Raw genomic sequence first — 26,350 nt, forward strand, 5'->3', positions numbered from 1 at the left:
CATTGAAACAGGAACGTATCATATACAGTTGGCAATGGCTCATATCTGAGTTTAATGTAAAAGTCCATGAATGTGTGTGTGTCTTCTGACATGCAGCGGCCTCATAAATATATAAATATGATTCAAATATTTTTCAAAATACGTTAAGGTAGCTATAGTAATAAGTCAAAAGTAAACAGCACACAACATTCTTCTGACAATAAGTAACTTTTTATTCTATTTATTCTATTTGTTTAAACTAGCACTCATTTAATATTAATTGAATAATTGCCCGCTCATTTTGAGATCTTTTATGTCTCTTTTTGTATAATGTTTTATTCCAACACACAGTACAAGGGTATGCTTCTCTTGCACTTTAAAATCCTGTGTTTGCCTTTGCCTTGTACTGTGAATTGAATTTAATGTTATCCTTGTAACCGACAAGACTGTGCAAACATGCTTTTTAGTGTTTTTCGACCCTAACCAAAATACACAATGAATGTCTCTCTCTAACAAGTCTATTCTCACTCACGTCAGCATGGGCACAACTGTAAACAAACCGCATGCAACATAACACGTTTTTATTTCTCTTTGAAATATTGTAGCCTTGTCCATGCTGTGAGCCTCATCATATTCCACAGATGTCATGACACCACTCACAGATATCATGATGTTTCCGTCCACCACACATAAAAAAAAATCCTGAATCCAATCCACTCTGAGTCTGTTGCAAGTATTTACACTGATGTCGCTGAACTGATAGTAATACACATGAATAAAAAAAAAAAAATATATATATATATATATATATATATATATATATATATGAAGAGTTCAGATGCAAAAGCCTCTAAATGCCATTTGAAATCTTCTTCTTGAATGATGATTTTTATCAAACTTGTATGTTTAAGTTCAGTAATTTCACTTAAATAACAATTAATAGGTAATCATCATTGCCATTGAAGTGAAATCACTGAACTTAAATATACAAGCTTGATAAAAATGATCATTCTAGAAGAAAATTTCAAATGGCACTTAGGCTTTTGCATCTGAACTCTTCATATATATATATATATATATATATATATATATATATATATATATATGCGTTGATTATATACGTGGTTTGCGTTGATTATCTTTCAATTGATTATGAAATTGTAATAATATATATAATAAATTGTTATATTTGATTTTTCTAACGGACTTTGACTTTGTTTTCATTTAAGTTAAAAGTAAAAGTCAAACATTCACATACGTACTGTATATGATGCACTGTGACAAAAGTCATAATTTAGCCCTGTTGGTAATGTAGGCCCCTGTGTCTGTTTGGTTTATATTCTTTTTATAAGTGTTTGTTTCTCATTATTTGGTAACTTTTTTTTCTAGTCTGAGGTCCACATTAGACTGTTTAAAAAAACACCAAGAGATTTATTTCTTTATTTGGGATTTACATAAATCATTAGTTTTATCCTCATTTGCAAAACTTACCTTCTGGGTTCATGTCTGCAGCATGGTTTCCGGGGGTGTTTAAGAGGACGTGCGGCCTTCCTGTTCCTCATTTTATGCCATCCCAAAGAATTCTGGGTAGTGTAGGCATAGTCCATTTCTCAATGGGAGCAGGGGGTTATTGTTTCATGTTTTATTGTGTTTATGTTTATTGTATGTAGAAATGTATTTGTTTATTATTTGTATTATTTCCCTTGTATAATTTTAGGTTGATGTATTTTTATTGTTTTCATTTTCAGTATAGTTATGTATTATGTATGTTAACATTATTTAAAATCCCTACTACTGTAAACTGGTTGACCCTTTCAGTATAAAGGAATGTATGTTTGTCTGTGAAAGCAGGTCTGGTGAGGGACCTCTGTGAGGAGGGTCAACTTGAGTGGTTTTTGTTTATGTTATTTTTTTTTTTATTTGATATTCTTTATTTGGAAGTCAATAAAGATTTCACTGACTGCACGCAGTGTCTCCTGCCTTTGCTCTGGTCATGTCTTCACATGCACAGATATCATTGAAAAACCTTTTCATTTATGGTCTCAGATGAAATAACGAGTTAATAGGCTACATAAGATAAAATGTATTGCATTTAATTAAAAATCCCTTTGCCATGAGAAAAAATGGAACACGCGTGAGACCTTTACCTCTAATCGAATATCGCTATTGGATCGAATTAGATGGCCTTACAATACTTACTTGACACTTGAACAGTTGCTATATCATAATCCTAAGAGAATACGCTAAACAGCATTAAAGATGAAAAAAATAAATGCTTTTTTGACAGCAAACACTTGAGATGGGTTTGATGCACACAGGAATAAAAAAGTACCCCATGTGTAAAATGAAATACTCTGCTGTATTAATGCTGTGGGCCTAATTTTCTGATGGAGGTCCTGTTCAGATACATGGCATCACGGATTCAGTCAAACACCAACATGTAAAAAAAATCAAAACCTGACAACCTCTGCAAGAAATCTTATAATGGGCCATGTTTGGATCTTCCAACAGGACAATGGTCCAAAAACAAACATCAAAACAAAAATGGGTCACTGAGCCCAAAACCTGAGGACATATGAAGAGTTCAGATGCAAAAGCCTCTAAATGCCATTTGAAATTTTCTTCTTTAATGATGATTTTTATCAAACTTGTATATTTAAGTTCAGTAATTTCATTTAAATAACAATTAATAGGTAATTATCATTGCCATTTAAGTGAAATCACTGAACTTAAATATACAAGCTTGATAAAAATTATCATTCTAGAAGAAAATTTCAAATGGCACTTAGAGGCTTTTGTATCTGAACTCTTCATATATATATATGTATATATATATATATATTAAGTATATGTATTATTTATTTATTTAGAAGAACTAAAAACGCAGCAGAAGAGGAGCAAAACAAATTTTTACATTGACAAACATGTGGATCAGAGCTTCTAATTAAACGAAGAACAGTTATTTTATAAACGGTAGGGTGAACCATTATGGAAAATAATCTAATTGCGATTTTTTTAACCAATATTGTGATTGTGATTGTGATTGCGATTTAATATATGATTACTTACGTTCTTTACCTTTATTAGTCGCCAAAGACAAGAAATAAATCACTGCACAGTAGGGATGGGAATCTTTGGGCAACTCATGATCCGATCTACTTTTTTTTTCCCTTATTAATTAATCTTAATAACACTTAAAATATGTAATTAATTACATGTGTAAAAATATATTTTAAATATATATATATATATATATATATATATATATATATATATATATATATACATTTGATTAAACCAATTTCTCTCAGGTCCATTAAGTCAAGAACACACATGACAATAAGTGATTAGGAAATTGTATTGAATAAATTGCGATTCAAGTTGATAATTAAAAGTTGGCCGTATGGCTCTGTTCAGGGAGTCCTCTGACCTTTCATGAGCACCATGCAGAGAGTCAGAGGACAGCATTGGGAGAGCAGAACTATTCCCCCATATGAACAGAGCAGCAACTATGACAGAAAACAAATGCCACGTTATACAGTGCACGAGGAGGAGGAGCTGGGGAGGAGGTGGGTTTCAGAGATCGAGCAGTTAGGAGCGAACTGAATCTGCTTAAAGATCGCTGATTAGATCGTGTAGGCCGATAACGTAGCAGCATCTTGACTACCCTCAATTACAGGTTAAGAATTTCAAATAGGCTATATAAACAAATATAGCTTCAAAATATAAAAGCTAGTAAATAAAGAGGAACAAAAAAGCATTACAAGCAATAAACAAAGAGTACTTTCAGTATTTAAAAGTAGGCTGTCTGACTGTTTTTGTTCACTCAATGTTCTGAGTGATTTTCCCCACCTCAGTTTAGATACGATAAGCAGCATTCACACTAATGCACATATCTCTTTTGAAATTCTAAATGTGGTTTGTCCTGTTGGTTTAAGACATAACTGACCGTGTTGACATTAATTTTGCGTCATTAAAGCATTTTGAGATGCAAATTTAACCAATGAGTCGCTCAAAGCCGCATGCACGAGCGCTCTTCACAAAGTACATGCAGGTAATTTAAAATGAAAGCAGCCTTCTCAGTGATTTTCATATTTTTAATATATAAGCGAACTGCATTCAAAAAGACATTTGTAAGGAAAATTCTGGCGGGCAAGACCGCGCACTGCAACAGTAACCCTGAACTTTATGAAATATTATGTTTCGGAAGGTTCGAGCAGTGTTGTGTGTGTGTGTGTGTGTGTGTGTGTGTGTGTGTGTGTGTGTGTGTGAGAGAGAGAGAGAGAGAGAGAGAGAGAGAGAGAGAGAGAGAGAGAGAGAGAGAGAGAGAGAGAAAGAAAGAAAGAAAGAAAGAAAGAAAGAAAGAAAGAAAGAAAGAAAGAAAGAAAGAAAGAAAGAAAGAAAGAAAGAAAGAAAGAAAGAAAGAAAGAGAGAAATTAGAAGCAAGCAGAATATGGTTGTTTCTAAAGCATGCGCAGCGTCATCACGCATCTGTGTTTAACAACTAAGCGACTTGATTCTGAAATTCTCTGAATCGATCCAGAATGTTTGGAGAGAGAATAAACACAATATCACATAAACGGTTCTTTTCTGTATGCCAGACCTATTTGCGTAGCGTGCCAAGAGTGCTTGATCTTGCAGACTGCTTTTCTCTCGCGTGTCACGTGACCAATGTAATCGCAGCTTTTGCGGTTACAAAATCGCCCTAATAAACGGGTTGTCAAACTGACAAATAACACGAAAATTGAAATAACAGAGTACATCGCTTGAGAGTCAAAGCTGGTGGAAACTCGGGCCTGTTAGCCACACATCTCTAACAAGAATAAAGCATTTCCAACACCAACCTCACAGTCTGTGCAGCAAATTTTATACAAGCGCTTTGCCTTGTGCCGATAAAACACTTTGAAATCCCAAACCACAAACAATGCCTGGAGAAGGGGAAGAATGCCACTTGCCTTTGAGCCAGTTCCTCTCTCTCCTCTATTCCAGTGAAACAACACAAAGACAAGCTGAGGCTCTCTCATCCTAGCGGGTGACTCATTCCCTACTGAACAGTTCGAATCACTTGCTACAGATGACCCCATTATGAGCATTGTATTTAGAGACTCAAATTAATAAGACAGCATGCCAAGAGAAAACAGTAATTGACTGTTTGAACGTGTAAGGTGCATAATCATCTTCAGTAAACAAAAAACAGAGGGACTGTAATGTGCAGCACGAAACTGTTCCAACTGTGGCCATTCGTTCAAACCAGCATCCCACCGCCTCAGGCCTTCATCTGTCTCTGATGCGCTGAGCCTTTATTGACAAATAAAGTGACAGGGCTCAGAGTGTCTCAGCATTTAAAAGTTAATGTGTGGGAAAATTAAATGGATTACCAAATCAAGGTTGGTGTAAATCACATTCTGTTTCCGCCTCATTGGAGTCTCCCTGGAGGAGACCAGCCTCAAATGAAGACTTTCTTATGGGTGCAAAACACTACTCTGTCAACACCAGACAAGAAGCAGAGCATAAACTGCAATCGCACAGCGCCATACCTCCAACCCTGAAGTCCAACGCGAGAGGGCATTCAATTATGTAGTTGATCTGTCTCCAGGGCAGTTGTATGATGCACTACTGTGCACCATCTTTCCACCCGATGGCTCATTTAGAGACATTGAGAAGGATTGGCTCGAGAACAAGACTGATTCTCTTTTGTGCATCTTGCCATTTGTTATTCTAATCCATTTAACACAGTCTTGGGTTATATAATATGTTATTAAATCACCATTATAGACCTTCACATTTCTGTATGAAGCCTATAATGCACAACATGTTTACATCAATGCAATTACATTTATTTACTGTTACCTCTTCTCCCTAACATTGCCTTATATCTGCCATTTGCCATATTAAAATATATGCTAGTTTAACAAATATATAGGCTATTAAAAATTTTAAATATTACAAAAATGTATTATTTAAAAATACAACACAATACTTAACGTAATATACTGTTTGTGGTCTATTACAATCTATTTCAAATAAATGCTGCTCTCAACTGTTTTCAACATTGATAAGAAGAAATGTTTCTTTAGCACCAAATCAGCTTATTACATAGATTTCTGGGGGATCATGTGACACTGAAGACTGGAGTATTTATTTTTAAAAATGTATTTACAATAATAAATGATTTGATATGAAGAGTTCAGATGCAAAAGCCTCTAAATGCCATTTGAAATTTTCTTTTAAAATGACCATTTTTATCAAGCTTGTATATTTAAGTTCAGTAATTTCACTTAAATGACAGTTAATAGGTAATCCTCATTGCAATTTAAGTGAAATTACTGAACTTAAATATACAAGCTTGATAAAAATGATCATTTTAGAAGAAAATTTCAAATGGCACTTAGAGGCTTTTGCATCTGAACTCTTCATATATAACAATTTTACTGTATTTGTGATCAAATAAATGCAGCTTGGTGAGACATTTTAAAATATTACAAAAATATCTTGAACGATAGTATATAAATGTGGTAAATGAAAACTTGTAATATAAAAAAAAGATTTGGATCCCTCAAAAAGGAAAAGGGCAGTGGTCATCAAAGTCAGTGGAAACCGTAAGCTACTCAATCGTGCTGAAAGCATCCGTCCGGCACATTACCCGTCGCCCACTCGCAGACTCAGCTATAGTTCTATCTCATTCAGTCCGACACCCACAGACACCCTGGAGCTGAAATCTGACGTTCAGACACACATTTCCATTGGCCGTTTAACGGAAAGGAGCTTTCAAGGTCAAGCTAACTTGAATTTATCACTAAATTTAGTGAATAAGGTTTCAGATGTGCTTAGACAAAAGATGTCGATCAGCAGATGCATCATATTAAGCATAAAGCCAGCTGGCCAATCCTTTTTTTTTTCTTCCTATAGAGCATTTCAAAATGTTTGTAAACAATAGGCATCGAGATACTTCCGGGTGGCAGAACGCAAGCGGCTTCTATTGACTAACTGAAGAGATCCAGCATGGCTACTGTAACAGTTACATAGTTAAACACATTGTTGTTGATCAAAGTTGAATCGCTTATGAAAACGTCTTGTGTTTGGGGTTGCGCTGCCAGATTTACAGCAAAAGGTGTAGGGGTTGTATCGATTTATTGTGGGTGAGGAGGTTATAGCGGGTGAACGTTGTGTTAACGATGTCCTAAATTATATGATTCATCCAATTTTAGCATTTCTGCTGCCAACCCCTTCAACTCTGGTTGTTGTATTCTCAAAACGGTCCATCTACAAAATCATAGCAGAGCATTTATCTTCAGCCGGGACAATCATTCGAGACTAATATTAGTAAACTTGTCTCTTTTGAAGATCAGACTCATTGCCAGTCACTGCCTGAAGTAAAAGAGGGCTGCCCACTCTCACGCATTGACCGTGAGACTCACACAACTGTCACTTTTCACACGCCCTCACACCACACATCCATTTTCTCACGCAACTTACCGAAATGTATATTCCTCATATATAATATCGACCAATCAGTGTTTTTCAACCGTGCAAACAGGTTAATATAACAGCTGGAGAACAATTGTCACATAACATTTACCTAAGGAAAGCCATTTAATGACCATGTTAGGCTATATAGCACGTTATTTTGGCAAGAACATTAGCTAGAGAGTATTTAAATAATTATGTGTAGGCCTACTATATTACATATTTATTATATTTTTTACTTATATCATTAAAAACAGTTGCTATTATGATTAAAAAAATGCATTATATTAAAAAATTATTACATTTTTACATTTGACGGAAGGTGGCTCTCCCTTCCAAGCAATTTACTAGCGTTACAATAGGAACACTTCGGCTTTTGCCACAAGGAAGAACGTCTATTACTGTTGTGACATCATGGTGAATTGTCGTATAGGTGAGTGACTTAGTGTAGCCAGTGACAATGATGCCATGCCATTAACCACTGGTGTGTTGCCCTAATAGCTTTTGATGGGAGTGGACAAGCCTCATGAATTTTTTGATTGAGTCGAGGGTGGGTGTGCAGATCAAGTGTGAGTGCAAGAGCGCAAGACAACATTATACAGGTATCCTTTCAATTGGCCTGTTTTCACAGCAAGAGGGCATTGAGTGCACTGCCTACAGAGTAAAAGACGCCATGGTGTGAGGACACAGTAAGAGAACGAGGGAGGCCTGAATAATCAAGGACAGCTCGTCCTTTAAAGAGCAATCATCAGAACAGGGTGTGAACACTTCTTTTATGACATGCTGAGCACATCAAAATGTGAATAAAGCTTTTTTTCATGCCAATTGAAGGCAATTGCAGAAACACAGTGCTTAGTTCTGAACTTGTCAACTGAACTTGAAATTTTTCGATATTAATTTTTCTTATGGTAATTGTTACAACTCTGTTACTATAATCTGGGTCATTTTTAAATACAGTTTAAAATGCTAACACTATTATGGACTCTCTCTTATAATGGACAAAATGGTAATTTAAATCAATAGTTTTAGGGAAAATATGTCAAATTGAACATCAGTTTAATAGTGTAGTTGGATCAGTCATTATTTAAAAAAAAAACAAAAAAAAACGCTATACACCAAGTTTGTTGGAAAATGCCGGCTCTTACTGACATGATTCTCAAGTTCATAAAACATGAGTCAATGAACAATGTCTGCATGAACAAGTAATTATTCCAACAATAACTGTGAATAACACCTATAACCAGAATGATGTGACTTCATAACACTGGAAATAATTATTTCTATTTAACTATTTAAAGGGTTAGTTCACCCCAAAATTAAAATTCTGTCAGTAATTACTCACTATGTTGTTCCAACACCAAGACTTTTTGGAATACAAATGAATATATTTTTGATGAAATCTGAGAGCTGGATCACTCCTCATAGGCTTCTAAGGGATTGAAACTTGACAGTCCAGAAAAGAAGTCTATGGAGGAGTGAGACAGCTCTCAGATTTCATCAAAAAATATCTTAATTTGTGTTCCGAAAATGAACAAAATTCTTACAGGGTTGAAACAACAGACAGAATGAGTCCAATCACGGCACAAATTCATCCATCAAATCTTAAATAACCAAGAGCAGCTTTGAATGCTTGTTTTTAACTGAGAATGTATTTAGGTCACGAATAGACCACAAAACTCACAGGAGCAGCTTTTGGTGGAAGGTATTGAATGGATCTAAAATCTTCAAATGAGACAAAGCTCATATCTCCCAGAACTCCACATGAAACAATGCAATGCATGCAAGATACGCATGAAAAATGCAAGACTGTCAGTTCAGTTATCCCTCCTGTTCATCAATGAGCGTGTGAACATAACCATATTTAGGAGTCTAAAACAAAACAAACCACCAACCGTATTCTGCCCCAGTATGAGCGTAGTGATATACCAGTTGGCGTACACAAAATGTAAGCCCAATGAATGTCAGCTGATTTTAAAAAAGCAATTATATTTTTAATGCACCATTATGAGCAATGCATTTTGACAATGTTATATTGCTGAATTTTTCTTTCTCTTTCTAAAATCTCTTCTCTGGAGCTGGAGAATAAGAGCCACAAAGGCAGGACAATTCTGGAAGCTGGACCATCTCATCTTACTTCCACCCTTACATATTACGGAGTAATTAATTAATCCTAGCAATCATCGTTTCCCAATCAGCTGTAAAAGGATTTCAGTCTTTATGTCACTTTCTAAGGACAGATGGCGATAACTTTGCCATTCTCAATCATAAATCCAATTTAAGTTTGCTAAGTAATGGCATCCATATTTATTGAAAGCCTATATCTCAAATCAAAGACCAATAAAGCCTGTAAATCTTCTAAAGTACATCAGGGAAGCGAATGAAGTCTTCCTCCAGTCACACTCAAAGGCTGTCTCTCTTGCTCACAAATCTGTCAACTGCACATCATCTTGCTTGCGCTTGATAACGCAAACTTGTTTTAACTTCGGGCATGAGCAAGACAGCGGATATCCAAATTACTTCTAAGCACAGGAAAGAGAAAAGGGAAAACTTACTAAGAACATTTCCATGCAACACACAGCTAGAGTAATCTTAAAGGTGCATTGTGGTGTCAGGGTCTATGCAGATTCAGAACCTTATGCCCTTCTTATTAAAACCCCACCAACATTTCCTCCCTTCATTAATTTCACTGTGCTGATGAGAAATTGAGGCAGAGCGGTAACAAATTGCTTTAGTGCTACGGAGAGAACACCCCCTGGAAAGAGAAGAGCACGAGTTGCCTCTAATTAATATGCTCCCTTGTTTTAAAATGAGGAGACATAATTAAAACCATTTAGTTTAATTTAAAATGTTCTACTTTTGCCTTGAAATAGCAAAGAAAAAAAATGCTGAATAAAATTTCCACCAAAGAACTGCAAGAGAAGGGAGTTGCTTTAAATAATTCGATAATGGAAAGATGCTGGGTTCAATATAGTTTAACCTCAAATCAACAACAACAACAACAACAACAAAATCCTGCATTCTCATTTAAAAAAAAAAAAAGTTAAAGTGAGGCACTTGGAAGCTACAATGGAAGATTTAAAAGAAGAAATGTGAAGCTTATTAATATTATATAACCACTCAGATTCTTCTGATAAAAATCAAGCGTAGGGTCAGTTCTGGCAGGTCACGTTAGTCAAGGTCTCATCAGATGACACACGTCTACCAATAGGAATACGACCCCTATGACTGTATGTACGTATAAGCTCCTTCAGTATTACCAGCAGCTCTCAAGTTTCTCGGGAGCTAATTACATTCTTCCATCCCCAGCTCCTCCTCTCGCCCAGTCAGGATTTGGCATTCTGATACCCCTTGAATCAGAATAAATTGAATGATGTTTCACTTAAAATCTTGAATTAATAATACAGTATTTGCATACATTCATGTTGGTTCTGTTCTGTTTACCCTAAGGGGGGTTAATGCTGATCTCCCTGCTCTTATCCATGCTAGGCTGTATGAATACACAGGGAGTTATTGCACATTACAGAACCATTCCGCCAATCCTAAACTATGCTAATTGCCAATGGTTTATTACATAAGTTGTAAGCCAGTTTAATCATCAATGTACTGTCTTTTTTTAAGTGTTAATCAAACATGGCAACAAAGTTGTAAAATTTAATATCACGGTAACAGTGTACAACAAGGCTTCATTTGTTAACATTAGATAACTTGTAGAATACTCCTAAACCATTTATCAATCAAATTAAAGATTAGCAAGCAATTGTATCACACTAAACACATTGTTAATATCTTGTGGCTATATTATTGGAATCATAATAACTATTTTAATGTTTATGGATTTACCCATTTGATAGAAGTGCCTCACTGTAACCAAGAATTTTGCTCTTTTTTTTTTAAGAGGGACAAGTGGAAATAGATTTTTCAGCAATAAATATAAAAATACTGTGGATAAATGACCATCACAGCTGCAGGCAAGTTTATTCCTCAAGAGCACGTCATACAGAAGCACACTAATAACACACTTCCATCTGTCATTCACCTCCTCTCTACATATGCATCCAATTTATGGCCCCATACTTCTATTCAAGAAATATGCACTTATCACATGCAGAGGGATTGCCAAAAGCAAAACGTGCAGTTAAACCTTCAGGTCCACGAGACCTCAAAAGGTGTGATGCATATTTTTGAGATTACTTAAATCTACACTGTGTAACTATTTTAGTTTATTCTTAGCTAAAAATACTTAGTTCTTTCAAAAATATATGTGCTCATTAATGTATATTTACTTCATTCAAGTAATAAAGTATTCACTTGAGTGTATAATATGCCATTGAAAATACATACGGGTAAGGGGTTCTAATGTCGGTCGCCATGTTGCCCCTCCATCTTGAAAGTGCATTAGCCAAAGAGGTACATACCCGTTAATTCAAGCTTCGCCTTTCGCGTTTACGTTTGAGTTAACACTCATGGACGAGATCGAACTGGAACCCATGTTAATCTTGGACTACAATGGCCACCGTAGGAGTTAAAACGAAATTGGAATTGAGAGGAACATAAACTAATATTCACTGGATGGTCATATACCTTTTCACCGCTAGATGGGGGTAAAAATCACACAGAAAAAAAAATCAATGTAATCATCAGTCCTGGTGTTCCAACTTTAAAGCTATTTAAAAAATACAATGCATAGCAATTACAGGGAAAGTAGTTTTGATTGGTCCCTTTTTTTAAAAAAAAGACAAGAGACACTGTTGAAACACACTTGAAACACATTTTCGGGCACTCTAGACTAGCCTAAACTTCTTGTTTAACTACTGCGCTGTTACCGGTAGGCGTAGCCTCCTAGGGCAGCGAAGCAAGTGCATTCTGGGAGTTGTTGTCTTTCATCCACATAAGCCAAAAATACATTTTCTGGCTTTTCTCAGTCTAGATTTCTTGATGATTTCTTTCTTGAATGATGCTAGATTTCTTGAATGATTTCTTCTACATAAATTACCCATTTTAAATACACATTCATCTTTCCAGAGGGCACGCTCGCTCTAGATTCCAGGAGATTTTAACTAATTTGTGTGCATCAGGGAGCCGCTATCAATATGCGGGAGACTCCCGGAACTTCCGCGAGACTTAGGATGTCTGCAAACTGTGGGTTTTTTGAAGCGCAAACGTTGTCAACATTACTCTCTGGAAATCCAAAAAACTTCCACACCTGCGACTTCAATGAAAGAGGAGGGGGTTCAAGTTCTGTCGATGGGTCTCCGGCATCTGCAGTTGCCATGCTATCTTTTGAATGGCTGTAGCTAAATTGGAGGAGGTTGACCATACTCGCAGCACTTCAAAATATGTTTGGGGTTTTTCCGCTTGGCAAGCCGAGCGGACGTGATAGGGGCGTGGCAGCATCGATGATTCCATTTTTTTATTCGTTATTCGAGATTGTGAATTAATTTCGATCGATATTGATTTAAAATAGAATTCCTTCCTAAGTCTGCCATCTTCTTTCCTGCTTGGTTGTCAAAGTATTCCTAGATAAAACTCAAATTCTCCCAGACAAGCATCACCGAAACAAGTAAAGCAATTCAAGCAGATGTGACAAGTTCTTAGGCCTCCCTACAAAAAGAGGAACGTACAAGAGCACGTACAGATCTTTCTCAATGAAACAGGATTCGCACCCTCAAGCTTCATAAAGGTACAAGCGATGAAAACCTGCTTTGATGACAACAAAGCACGATTCATCAACAATAGAGTATGACAAGAGCTTAGCCTGACACTTCACAAAACCCAACTCTCCCAAAGGAGTGATGGAGCTTCAGCCTTGCCTGGTGCCACACAAAACACACACCTCCTGCAGTGGAAAACCATAAGCTAGAAGTCAAAAGCTTGAGGACCAACAAATCTACGTCTGTGGAGAAAGAAAAACCCAAATACACAGAAATCTGCTCATGTTCTGTGAGCAAGACTTAGACTCTGCAGTCAGACGTCTTCATCCTGGTCTATCAGCCCCAGCCAGCTCACCCACAGACCACCCACAGTGCGTTTACTGACCGTCTGGATGCATATACCACAGAAAACATGCAGAGAGCTGGCTGAAATCTGCAGTTCTCATCTGACTGGCTGGTGTTATGCAGGGGTGTATCATTCTGCCTGGAAACACATTATGTTCATAAGGTACCGGGTTTATACGAGTGGTTTTAATGCACATTCGAATGCAAAAAAACATGAATTTGAATTTGTGTGTCGAGGTGTGCGAGACATGATAACGTAAATGACACAGTTTGTTTTTGTTGGCTTATACGGTATACAGCAGGTGCGACTGCGCTGTTCATTTGAAAAATGGCGGGAAAAAGCTACCTGCTGACAAAAACCCTCTCAGTTGGTGGCAAAAATCATGCGATATGTATCCAAAGACATATCAGTCACACCTGAGCGCGTGTTTTCATCAGCTGGAAACATTGTCAACAAAAAAAACACTCAGCACTCACTGGAGATCAAGTTGACCGTCTGTAGACAATATGTAGATGTGTAGTGAGTAGAAGTGGATTGATTCAGAATCATAGTTTGCTATATTGTGTTCATGTAGTAAATTATGCTGTATGTTGAACCGTGTTTTCTCAGTTTACTGATGCACTTTCAGTTTTCTGCACTTTTGTTAGCTAATTTTTCTTGGATGCACATTTAGGAAATTATATTTTATTTAAGAACAATTGTTTGAAAAGTTAATGCACTTTTAAAATTTCATTTAATTTAATTTCAATAAAAAATGCAAGCTTAATTTGGTATCTATTTTCTATTTAGCACTCGCTTGCACCCTCTTGCTGGCATAGGAGACAATACAGTCCTTTTTCCCTTTAACCTTAAGTAACACCATGTAAAAGTGAATTTTGCATAATTGATCCCCATTAAAATAGTGATATGCAGCTTTTAGAAGTAAATATAGGGTAAAAAAGTGTACCTAGTGACAAGCTATGCCAATTTTTCTTACAGTAGAAGACAATTATCTGATTCTATGTGAAAAAAAGGGCCAGTGAGTTCATGAAGGCCAGCAGGAAGCAGTTAGAGTTAGCAAGTTGTGGTGTGATGTCAGGTTTAATTAGCCAACAGGGCCTGAGGACTCATTACTCACCGAGCAGAGGATAGGAGACTCAGAGGGAGAGCTGTTTACCACACATCCTCCTCTCTGGTTCTTGCAGCATCACCACAGGGTCTTGACAAAGGGAACAAAACCACCAATTACCCCCTTTAGAAATTCAAACCATTTCAAAACACAAGGAACAATTATGTGCATCTACTGTTGGGTGTGAGCAAGTCAAACACAGGTCAGCGATGTTTGGAGTCATGCGTGCAATAGAGAGAGAGAGAGAGAGAGAGAGAGAGAGAGAGAGAGAGGAAAATGGGTTTCACTCACTTCTTTTCATCCTATCACCCTTCACATTTTCCAAAGCCTAAGCACTTATTAGTCTGATATCGAACTGACCGTGGTTCGAGAACTGACATGTTTGCTTGACAGTGTTCGATCGATACCGTTTGCCTTGATATGTGTGAACACCGACGTTGCAATTACAGAGCCACTTCAGTGATCCAGATGTGGTTCTTTTGACACCAGTTTTTGTCTGATGAAGCGTTACACATGGTGAGAAACTATTAAATTTGCTTAGGAGCATTTTCTGGTATGCGGACTTATTCTTTTCTTTTGACATAAATCATTCAGGATTTCGCTGATGTGAGACCAGTCTGTTCGGATTGTTTAAAAGGATTAAATTGTGATTTTAACAGTAAAAGACTGTAAAAATGCTACAGCTGCAAAACTGTTAATTGGTTAACAGAAAGGTTCTGCACTTTACACGGTAAATAACTGTGATATAATTTTACAGTAAAATACTGTTAAATTTACAGTTTTTAAAAAAAGTGAAAAAGAACAAATCGTTGTATATTTTACAGTGAAAAACCGTAAATTGACATTCCCACAATTCCCTGTGTGACACTTCACATTTGATGTATTTTTGTTGAAATAACTATTATTCCTCATAGTTTTATTGTTTTTTTCTAATCAGTTATGTACATTAGGGTTTTATGTTACATTTAATATTGTTAAATTAATGTTTATTGCATTTTTTTAATTTCATGTGTGTTACCATGATGGTGTTTAATGTTTGTGTGAATGAAACTGTGCAGCTTCTTTATAAGTATTACTTAAATAAGTAATCACTTATGATGAGCTGTGATTGCTCAAGTAACTCTCATCACTGCTGTGATTATTGATGGTTGTCAGTGTATTACAATGGTCTAAAACAGATATCAATAAGTTGGTAAATCAACATTTTATCAGAAAATAAAATACGGTTTATTACTGTAAATTTTAAGTTAAGTCTGTAAAACCATTAACGTTCCTACCGTATTTTTAACGGTAAAGTTCTGGCAACCGCAGCTGCCGTTTTTTTACCGTAAAATTTACGGTTTATTTTTTACAGTCGGTCGCCGATATAGTATCGGCCAATGTGGTCAATTTTACACATCTGTATCGTTCCAATTTCAAAATAGGGCCGATGTGAACAAGCCGATAATCATTCCTGTGTATTTGATGTGTGTAGATGTGAGTGTGGGGGCGGGGATGTTTGTTTTTGCACAAGCACATACATTACAAGCGCAAGTCCAGTCAGTTAAAACATCAAGCACAAGAAGACTGCAACTTGCACACTGTTTTGTCCCGTCAAAGCCTTATTTGACCGGTGAGTGATGTAGATGAGTGATAGATGACTGACTGCTGTGCTCGTTTAACTGAGAGAACGCGCAGAGAGAGTGAAAGCCCCGGTCGCGCGCACACTCTCACCGGCTTCAAACTGTCTTGCTCTCCCTCCCTCTCGCATATGAATGAACTGAGTTGAATGAATATCTTTGAGAATACACAAAAGTAAAAGGATCGATAGACCAAAGTTTTTTGTTTTTTTCTGAACTACCACTGGTTGTGAAATGTGCTAAAATAACGTTGCCTTATCTTCTCTGAAAAGCTTTCCACACATTCAGATGACAAATCACACTTTCAATAAACAACAAAAAAATCTATCTAGTGATGAAATGTTTTCTGTGTTTTCTAGGACATGTCCTAAACTACCTGGATAATCACACAACCTGTATGGCAAGCCATTTTAGCTTAAATTGTACCCAGCCTTACTCGTCGTAATTACATTTTTACTAGTAAGAATTCAATTAGAGAGCTTTACAATTCAATTATTACTAGTAATTACAATTAGAGAGCTCTATGAATTTTTACTAGTCATATGTCTCCATTGACTTCCATTCATTTTTAATTACAGAGCTCTCTAATTGAATTAAGAATTACAATTATGACAAGTAACAATTACAGGGCCCTCTGATTGATTTTTTACTAGTAAAAAAACAAATTTAAGATATGTATAATTGCAGAGCTCTGTAATTGAAATAGAGCTCTGCAATTGCATTCTTACAATTGCAATTGAGAGCTCACTAATTGGAATTCTTTCTGTCAAAAATGCAATTGCAGAGCTCTTTAACTGCATTCTTACTAACAAATGAAATAGAGAGCTTTCAAGTTGAATTACAGAGCTCTGCAATTGAGTTGTTACTAGTAACTAATGTGACTAGTAACTAACTAGTAACTTTGTACTAGTGTATCTAAATATCAGGTCAGGAGTTCTGAAGCGCCCATCAGAGTAAATGCGTCTGCTCGCGCTGCACTGGCCCGTATGGATTTTGGGCCGAGTGGATAAACAGTCCGTGAGGCGCACGCCTTCAAATGAGTTTCGTTACGCTTTTTCCACATAAACATTATCGAACATCGACCTCGATATTGATATTGAGTATTGACGATATTGACTCGAACTTGATTTTGTCAAGAAAAATTATATCGCGATAATGAATTAACTAGCATATCAATTTGACGTGGCTAAATGTAATTTATGACCTTGTGTGAAAAATCCGGACATTTTTATGACTTTTATGGCCTACAAATCGTATTATTAAAGTTAATGACTTACATACATCAATAGTCTTTCCCCCTGAAATTTAGAAATCTAAATTGGTGAATTTAGAAGAAATCTCCAGATGCAAACACATGGAGGATAGTAGGATTAAAACAAACTCCATCTAAATGTGGATTTTGAAGGTTTTATTGGTGATGATGATACAGTCCTCCCTCAAATGTGAAATTAAGTCCATGTCACCATCAGGTGTATCAAAATACTTGATTGAAACTAGTAGCATAGAAAACATGAACATTGTGGCATGGTAACTTTTGCTGCTATAAACCTATGAATACTAAGGAGACCATGGTTTCTGTGTGAACTGATTTTTTTTGTAGACAACTTTTAAAAATGAAACATTTGCATGATTTTGAGGAAGACTGTAGCAAGGTTCAGGGAAGAAGGAGGCGGGAACCGGATGACAACCAAAATAAAACTTTATTCAAGAGAAATAAACAAACAAAATACCTCACGGAACTGCTGGCTACCCAAATAAAACATAACTACCGGCCAGCAGCCCCTCACAGACGTCTGCTGGCTTACTAAAATAAAATATAAAACACAAAAAAAAGCAGGCGCGTTCCTCTCTCGATCATCCACTCCGTCTTTTGTTTAAAAAAACTTATGAATAAATAAATATATAAAACTATCTAGCAATTATGAGAAGTGCCCTTTTTTCACTTGAAGGCTTGAGGGGCATGTCCCTGATCACAATACTAATGTTTTACTGTACTTTTGATTAAATAAATGCAGCCATTGTAAGTATAAGAGACTTCTTACAAAACCATTACAACATCTTAATTATGACCAGTGTATATGTGAAACAATAATTGGAGAATCTCAAGGCAGGCATAAACACCCATTTGTTAACAGAGCAGGAATCCATTTCATCCAATTCAATAAATATTGGAATGGATAAAATGTATTTTCAGACTGAGTCAGACAATAGTAGGGTAAAATGATAAATCATGTCTGGAAGCTATATGGATCGTGTTTAATTATGCTTTGCTTGCCTTGGGGCATATTGGTTATTTCAAAGTCCTTGGTTTGATTGTTAGAATGCACCTGTTCATTAGTAACATTTACCTCCATATTAATCAGCACTCTCAAAGATAAAATAAAGGCCATCCATGCATACTAATTGAAGCATAAAATGATAAATTGAATTGATTTTTGACAATATCACCAGATGCATCAAAGGAGAATAAATTAAAGTAAATGAGGCATTTGAGGTAAATGATTATTATTTGGTTAGCATCCTTTATTTATCCAACTGAGCAGGTTTAATCGATCCTTCCTCTATGTTTTGCTAAATTAAATGATAGGTCAACAAAAACATCCTTCGTCTAAAAGCAGATTCCACGAAAAGCCCGAAGCCGGTCCTCTAACACTCCATTATTAATATAATTCAGAGCCTCCTGTGAGCTGGTCTTTGGAGGATGTTCCAAGTCTCTCGATTCCTCTTTCAATGCTGTCGGCGCTGAAGGCTCAATCCCTCTGGCGCACACCTGGCTAGTTACAAAGACTTCCCATATTTCTCCTCTAAAGTCAAACGGCAACAGTGCATGCACATACACAGAAAGCTGTGTTGGCTTATTCAAATGTATCATCCGGTATCATACATTGGAGTGTAACATGAAACATACTCTCAAGTCTATAGAGTATTAACGTGAGAATACTTTTTTGTATGAAACCGATATCCTGTATTTGGGAGATAACTTTTGATGTTGAGGCTTCTTCAAAAACTGATGTGATGGGAGCTGAGGGAATGTGGTACAGGAAGAAACCAGCCTTTCTAACATAAAAAAACCCTGCTGTGAACAAGCATTGAGGAATTATTGAAGGCAGTGTTTTTTCAACAACGTTTCTGCCATCCATTACAGCTTTAGCATCAGATGCCCCCGGTGTCAATCCTCCAATAAAACCAACTCCAATAGAGAAACGTATCATTTATGAAGGTCATTTGCATTTAAATTCAGATCAAGAATTGAGGATGTCAAGAAGGCCATGAAACAAAAAATGAAGCTTCAATAAACTGGGAAAACTGTAACACACAAAATCAGATGATGGTCAGATCTGCCTGAAGGAGCAAGGCAATAATAACAGATGAGAAACTAATGGATATTGAACTTACTAAAATACTAGAATAATTGGGTCTTGATTATCTTGGAGAGCCACTCTCTGTCCAGGTTTAGTGTGCCGACAGTTGAAATAAGAACAATGACATGGACTGTCAATAGTGTGATAGAGAATTGTGTAGATGATGTTTGCCAAGGTTTAGTTAATGAATTCTCTCCTCATACATATTCATTTAGTGCATTTACCTACTGCTTCTGAATCTATTTAACCCCTTAAGCCCTGAAGGCATTTATATATATATATATATATATATATATATATATATTTTTTTTTTTTTTTTTTGAGTATACATACACAAAAGAAAAGACTCATAACTCCAAACCTATTATAGCAAGAAGAGTCCAAAGGTAGGTATCATTTGATAGAAAATTGAAATTTTTAGAAAATAAATTCAGTACATTTGAACAATCTCATTTTGAAAAACTGCAGATAAAAGACAAAATATTTTTTTTATTATAATGAAAATTATTATTAATATTTAAATTGTATCTTAAATAATATAATATTTAAATAATATTTTATAACATTTTAAATAATATTTAAATTTTATATTTTAAAATTATTGTTATTATTATTATAATTAATTATTATTACTATTATTATTATAATAATTAATTTTATTATGAAAGGGGAAAACATTCCTGTTTATTTATTTATTTATTTATTTGCAGGGGTGAAGGCATGCAGCTGATAGAATCTGGTCTTCTAGGACTGGATAACAACATCAAGGATGGTTTAATAGAAATAGCTGATAATTATCCAGTCCTAGAAGATTCTATCAGCTGACCAAATCATTAAATCATTTTGTAGCCAGTACATTGAATAGTCATACTGAGTTTAAGCGGTGACTCATTAGAGCATTTGATCTTTATTACAAGAATCACCATGTATTACCATTACAAGAAAGTGAGGACAAACTATTTTCATTTTGCCTACAGCATTTGTTTTTGTCTTTGCTGGGTTATAAATTGAGTCTGTTTGCTTGTCATCTTCCAAGAGAACTGTGATACTTAAACCTCTGTTCAAATTGCACCTCCATATTTTATCATATAAAATTCCATCACTGTACTGCGGTACTAAAGAGAATGAATTATAGCTGCAGGTGGAATTTCGTTGGACTCATATTGAAGTTTTCGACGGTATATCACTGGAAATGATGTCTATAGAAGAACTGAATTTAAATAATATGAATAATAATAAATAGCAACAATAACAGCAATAATAAATTAATCTTTTTTATCATTTATCCAGCATATTCCTTATTCATATCCAATTTATTCTTACATCTGAAATGCATCAGATTAAAGAGTTAGTTCATCCAAAAATGAAAATTATGTCATTAATGACTCACCCTCATGTCGTCCCAAGCTCGTAAGACCTCCGTTCATCTTCGGAACACAGTTTAAGATATTTTAGATTTAGTCCGAGAGCTTTCTGTCCCTCCTTTGAAAATGTATATTACAGTATACTGTCCTTGTCCAGAAAGGAAATACAGACATCATCAAAGTAGTCCATGTGACATCAGTGGGTTAGTTACAATGTTTTGAAGCATCGAAAATACATTTTGGTCCAAAAATAACAAAAACTACGACTTTATTCATCATTGTATATTGTCTTCCGGTTCTGTTGTCAATCAGCATTCGCGAATCCACAGTGATGCTGATGACATGAGACTAGGGTTGGGTATCGAGAATCGAGTATCGATTGGAACCGGGACTATCTTTTCGTTTTTCCCGGAATCGTTCAAAAGTTAAAATTTCGATTCTTAGTTTCGATATTCACAGTCCGCCGAGCGGAAGAAGAAACCGCTGAACAACACCAACGAAGAAGCGTCTACTGGAAGTGTTGGCATAACCGCGCGAGTCGAACATTAGTAGCTTACGTCAGCGGTCCAAAGTGTGGCTTCACTTTTCTAAAAATAACGAAATCTCGGAAAAATGCAAAATTTGTGACAGAAGGAGTATTTGTGACAGGAGTATTTCCTTCAGAAAGGATTATTTCCTTCAGAAAGACCGTTGGTTAGCAAGGTTAGCTAAACTTTTTTGACCCTGCCTCTTAAAAGAATCGGAATCGAGAATCGTTAGGAACCGGAATCGAAACAAGGAATCGGAATCGGAATCAGAATCGTTCAAATTCAAACGATACCCAACCCTACATGAGACACTGCTGACGTGTATCTGGCGCGTCCATGTATTCGGGTTCAAATAAATAAGACTGGACAAAAAAATGCAAGTCTTCCTCTGTGTCGAAATCCTGAGACATGTTTGTGAAGATTGTTTTGTTTACAGCGTGTGTCTCCCTCGGACTGTAGACAAAGCTCAGGTGCACTGATAACACGTCAGCAGCGTCACTGAACGTGGCTCGACAACAGAACCTGAAGACAATACAATACTGAATAAAGTATTTTTTGTTATTTTTGGACCCAAATGTATTTTCGATGCTTCAAAACAACTAACTAACCCACTGATGTCACATGGACTACTTTGATGATGTCTTTATTTCTTAAGCTACTTTAAGTATCAAGTATCTTACGGGCTAGGAACGACATGCGGGTGAGTCATTGATGACATAATTTTCATTATATAGTATATAAGGGATGCTTTGTTCTGCTAACAATTGTAATAATCTGTTTCTATCCTCCTTATCTTCTCTCACACATCATTTTCTGGTTGTTGATCCTGATGTGTGTCTGTTAGGGGTGTAACGGTACACAAAAATCACGGTTCGGTACGTACCTCGGTTTTAAAGTCACGGTTCGGTACGTTTTCGATACAGCAAAAAGAAAGAAATGCCAGAGAAATTTCCTATTTGTTTAAAGAAAAAAATATTTTTAAATAAGTCCGAGTTTTCCTAGATCTTGAAACTTTCAGGTTTATCATCTTTGAAGGATGAACAAATAATGTTTTGGTCATCACATTAAAAATAACTTTTAAATATATATTTATTTATATAATATTTGAATTTTGAAGTGCTGGAAAAAGATGTTTGAAGTACTTGAAAGCATTTCACCATTCCAGCCAAACTGGTTTCAGTTAGTGATATTAAATCCCATAGACATTTACACTAGACCTCACCTGGGGGTTCTAAGCATGCGTCAAAACCGCCGCCATCTTGGAACAGGGGTCTTGTCATAGGAAGTAGCTAGGTAACGCTGCTATCTCTGCCTTTACTTCGAATTCATTGATGGTGGTGGACTTTTGTGCAGCGTATGAAGTTCACAGATGAAATCTGAACTAAGAAGAATGTTTTTAAAAAAAAATATATATATATATATTTTTTTTTCTTTCTGGAATCAATGATAAATACATGTCTGACCGTTGGAACAAACCAAAAAAACAAGAAAAATCGCATTCATGATGATTTATGGTGATTTTATTTGCGTTAGACCTGTGTCTACTACATTGACGCTGATGCATTAAAGTGGAGGGGCTCCCCTGTTTCAAGATGGCGGCTCTATTGACGCATTCGTTCTAATGAACTGCCGTATCCAAGGTGAGGTCTAGTGTATATGTCTGATTAAATCCATGGTGAATGTTGCTGGTCTGTGGACGTAAAGTATTACTAGTTCATTCACGGCACAATGTTTTTCCTGGTTTCCATGACAGCGCTGTTTGATCTAATAGAGATCTACGGTTAATAACGGACAAATGTGAATGCATCTCACTAGATCTCGCAGCGATGTTATTACCTCAGTGGCGAATTCAAATGTTTTCTTTACCGGATCACTTAGTGCTGTGTGTTAACAGTGTTGCTTGATCGAGATCGGCTCGCGCTGCACAGATGTTGCTGGTCCGAACTGATAAAAGATCCGTGAAGCACATAACGAGTAGCGCAGTTTCGTTCTGCTTTCATTACGCTTGCCATTTGATGTTGCGCAACGTTGTGTTGGCCGCGTCAGCACGAATTTTGCCGGCAGGAAAAATGGTCCAAGCAATAATCGTTCGGTTTGTATGCGTACCGAACCGGAAGCCTCGAACCGAAACGGTTCAATACGAATACATACCGTTACACCCCTAGTGTCTGTTGCTTCATTCCTGATGGCTGATAAACCTTACAGTATGTACCTATGGAAACAGTGATCTCACAAAAGTCCAAATGTATTCCTGTGGCTAATCTATATACGAAATTACGAGATTATCTGTCTCAGATAGCGTTCTTGTTAAACTTTTTGTATCTACCAGGGCATGATGATTTGACCTTCTCCCTCGTCAAACCTAAAGTTTTCAATTCTAGACAGCCTGCAAGCTGTTCAACAGACCAGATCCAAATGATCCGGGTGTGTGATTATGCCAAAGCATGACCTTTTTTGTTGGAATGGCTTTGACCTTTTTGAACGTCCACGTACGATTGAGGACAGTTTAAAGCCAGGCACCTCACCACGTGACGAAGCCTTCCTCTTCCCCACTAGTTTTGCACCCAATACCTGATCTAACACTCTGGAGGTCACAGCGCTAATAGCGTGAAGAGGCTGTCTGTGTTTGCCACAGCCTGTGGCGCTCTGGAGAGGCCGGATATTTGAAACAATCTGCTGCCTCCTGTCTGCTGAGACACTGGCATAAGTAAGGGGGCAGGAAGTATGCTAATCATGCCTTATCCTTTTTATTTATAGAGCTGATCTCCTCTGAGTGCTCTCTCTCTCTCTCTCTCTCTCTCTCTCTCTCTCTCCCTCTCCTGATCTGTTTTGATGAGGAATGTGATGAGTCACAGGAAGGCGAATGAATGTTAACCTGGCAAAAAACTACGCAAGGTATAATATTGTGCTCTACTAGCTATATGAGATGTATTTTCCCTCTTGAGGGCAAACACTGATTTGTAATGTCCTCTATGAAAGGCTAAAACATCAATTTTAGGGGAGCAAGTGAAGTGTCTCTAATGTAGTGTTAGGACGCTTTTGTCCTTGACATGATTCAATTAAACAGTATTAAGTTACTTGTGCTAACCAGGTTTTACTGCTGAGTTGCTACAGGCAAAAAGTGTCTATGCACATTTGATCTTTTTTTAATGTTCGTTCACATTGCGTATTTCTTTTTATAGCCCGTTTAATATATAGCAGCAGTGACATAAATGCCATTTTTATGAAGACGATCACTGCTTAGGCTTCACATCTGTGACAGGAGTGTCAGATTTAAGAAAGCCGTATAGTTGTATAATCCACTCACTGTAATCTTGTTAAAACTGGCAAAAATATTTGAACTGTAGGAAAATTTGTTCACTATGACATTTCTTCTTGAAATGATTGTCTTGCATTTTACTTTAAATAACCAGTAGTCCAGATTGTCTAAATTAAAACTTAGAATTGATACATGATTATACTTCTAGTTATACAAAGCAATCCTTCCCTTCACATGCTGTCAAACTGCAAGGTTTAAAGAGATAGTTCCCCAAAAATGAATCACTCAACAATAATGTCATTTTAAACCCGAAAGACTTTCGTTCAACGAGAGGTTTCTGACCCTCCATTGACTACGCAACTAACACTTTAACGCTTCATGCTTTTATTCACATTCTGTGTATGTATTGATCAGCTAACACAAACAGAAGCTCAACCATGCTTTAAAGCAAGAGAACAAAACAGTAAAAAAATGAACTTTTTTGAATGAACTATCCCTTTAAGAAGCTGGCAGGCAAGTTGCTCTGAACAGGTTTTGTATATGCTAATTAGAAGAATAACTTGACGCCTGTAGAGGTCTTTCTGTCCTCCAAATCAAAGAATAACCAACATCTTGATAGGAAATGATCTGAAACCATTCCCTTTTAATGAATGCCGCCCATCTCCTCCCATTCCAGTCGAGAAACTATGTGCAATGTATTGACACATGCCACTAATGAAGAACATTTTACAATGCAGACTCCAAATAAAATCAGACAGAATTAATTACAGTGAGGCGGACTGACATTTTCAGCTTGATAAATCATAAAGCGGCATTAGGCCTTAGACATACTATGCCTGGCTTTGATAAACAATATCCTCCCACCTGTATTGACCCAAGAAAAACACTGCACAGAGATTATCAAACTGAGTTCTGACTGAAAGCGACTGTTTATTCCAGGTATCTCCAAGTATTTTCTTTCTGGAGCCATCATTTCATCATTTAGGCTATCGGTTCTTCCAATTGCATTCCATCATTCCAACTCGAGCCCAAACTTTCTTTTTTTGGGGGGGAAACACATCCATAGATTTAAAAATAATCTTTTAACACTATTTCTAAAGTAGCTGCATGTTCTTTTTGCCTCTTTTATATGAATTCCCGTTTTGATTGGTACATTTCAATCACAAACCTATTCACAGAACTCATGATTGACTGGAGTGGGAAAGAGACTGAACACTTGACAGTTGCCAAAGAAAGTTATTACCAACCAATCTTGAAGGAAAGTGAAGCTCAAATCTTTCAAAACCATTCTTTGATATGACATTTAAATGCCAGCTACACAGAGAAGTATGTTATTGCCTGCTTGATATTAACAAGGTTTTGTGATATCTTAAGAAGGCAGTTTATACACATCTAGAATATCTACAAACCACAAACACACAATTACATGTATGCACTGCTGAGTCAGTGACAAGCCTGTACCAAAAGCAATTACATTTTTCTCCTACCTGAATCTAGAGGTAAAAAAGCTCCAATAAATCTTTTTAACACCCATGCACATGACCAAGAAAATCTCAAGGCTCATTGACCTGAATACAAGGCAATTCAACAGCTGATGACTATAATTAGTATGCATTGGCTTACACAAAACTTGAACTGATCATTTTAAAACATTCACACCCATTTAAA

The 26,350-nt window shown here is 36.4% G+C and overlaps 1 protein-coding gene across 6 annotated transcripts in view; it reads right to left on the reverse strand.

Annotated features, from left to right (window-relative positions):
- Positions 1-26,350, reverse strand: part of drp2 (dystrophin related protein 2) — a 148,015-nt gene that overhangs the window by 109,077 nt on the left and 12,588 nt on the right. For 3 of the 6 annotated variants that reach the window (XM_039655185.2, XM_089134943.1, XM_089134940.1), the window contains exon 2: positions 14,561-14,641. The exons of 2 other annotated variants lie outside the window; for them this stretch is intronic. The gene's annotated coding sequence lies outside the window, so the exon portion shown is untranslated. Of the gene's footprint in view, positions 1-1,470; positions 1,521-14,560; positions 14,642-26,350 lie in introns of those variants that run through there. One more of the 6 variants, XM_089134941.1, reaches the window with a different exon arrangement.

The sequence above is a fragment of the Pimephales promelas genome, chromosome 9 (assembly GCF_988280905.1).
Source record: "Pimephales promelas chromosome 9, fPimPro1.hap1.1, whole genome shotgun sequence".
NCBI lineage: Eukaryota > Metazoa > Chordata > Actinopteri > Cypriniformes > Leuciscidae > Pimephales > Pimephales promelas.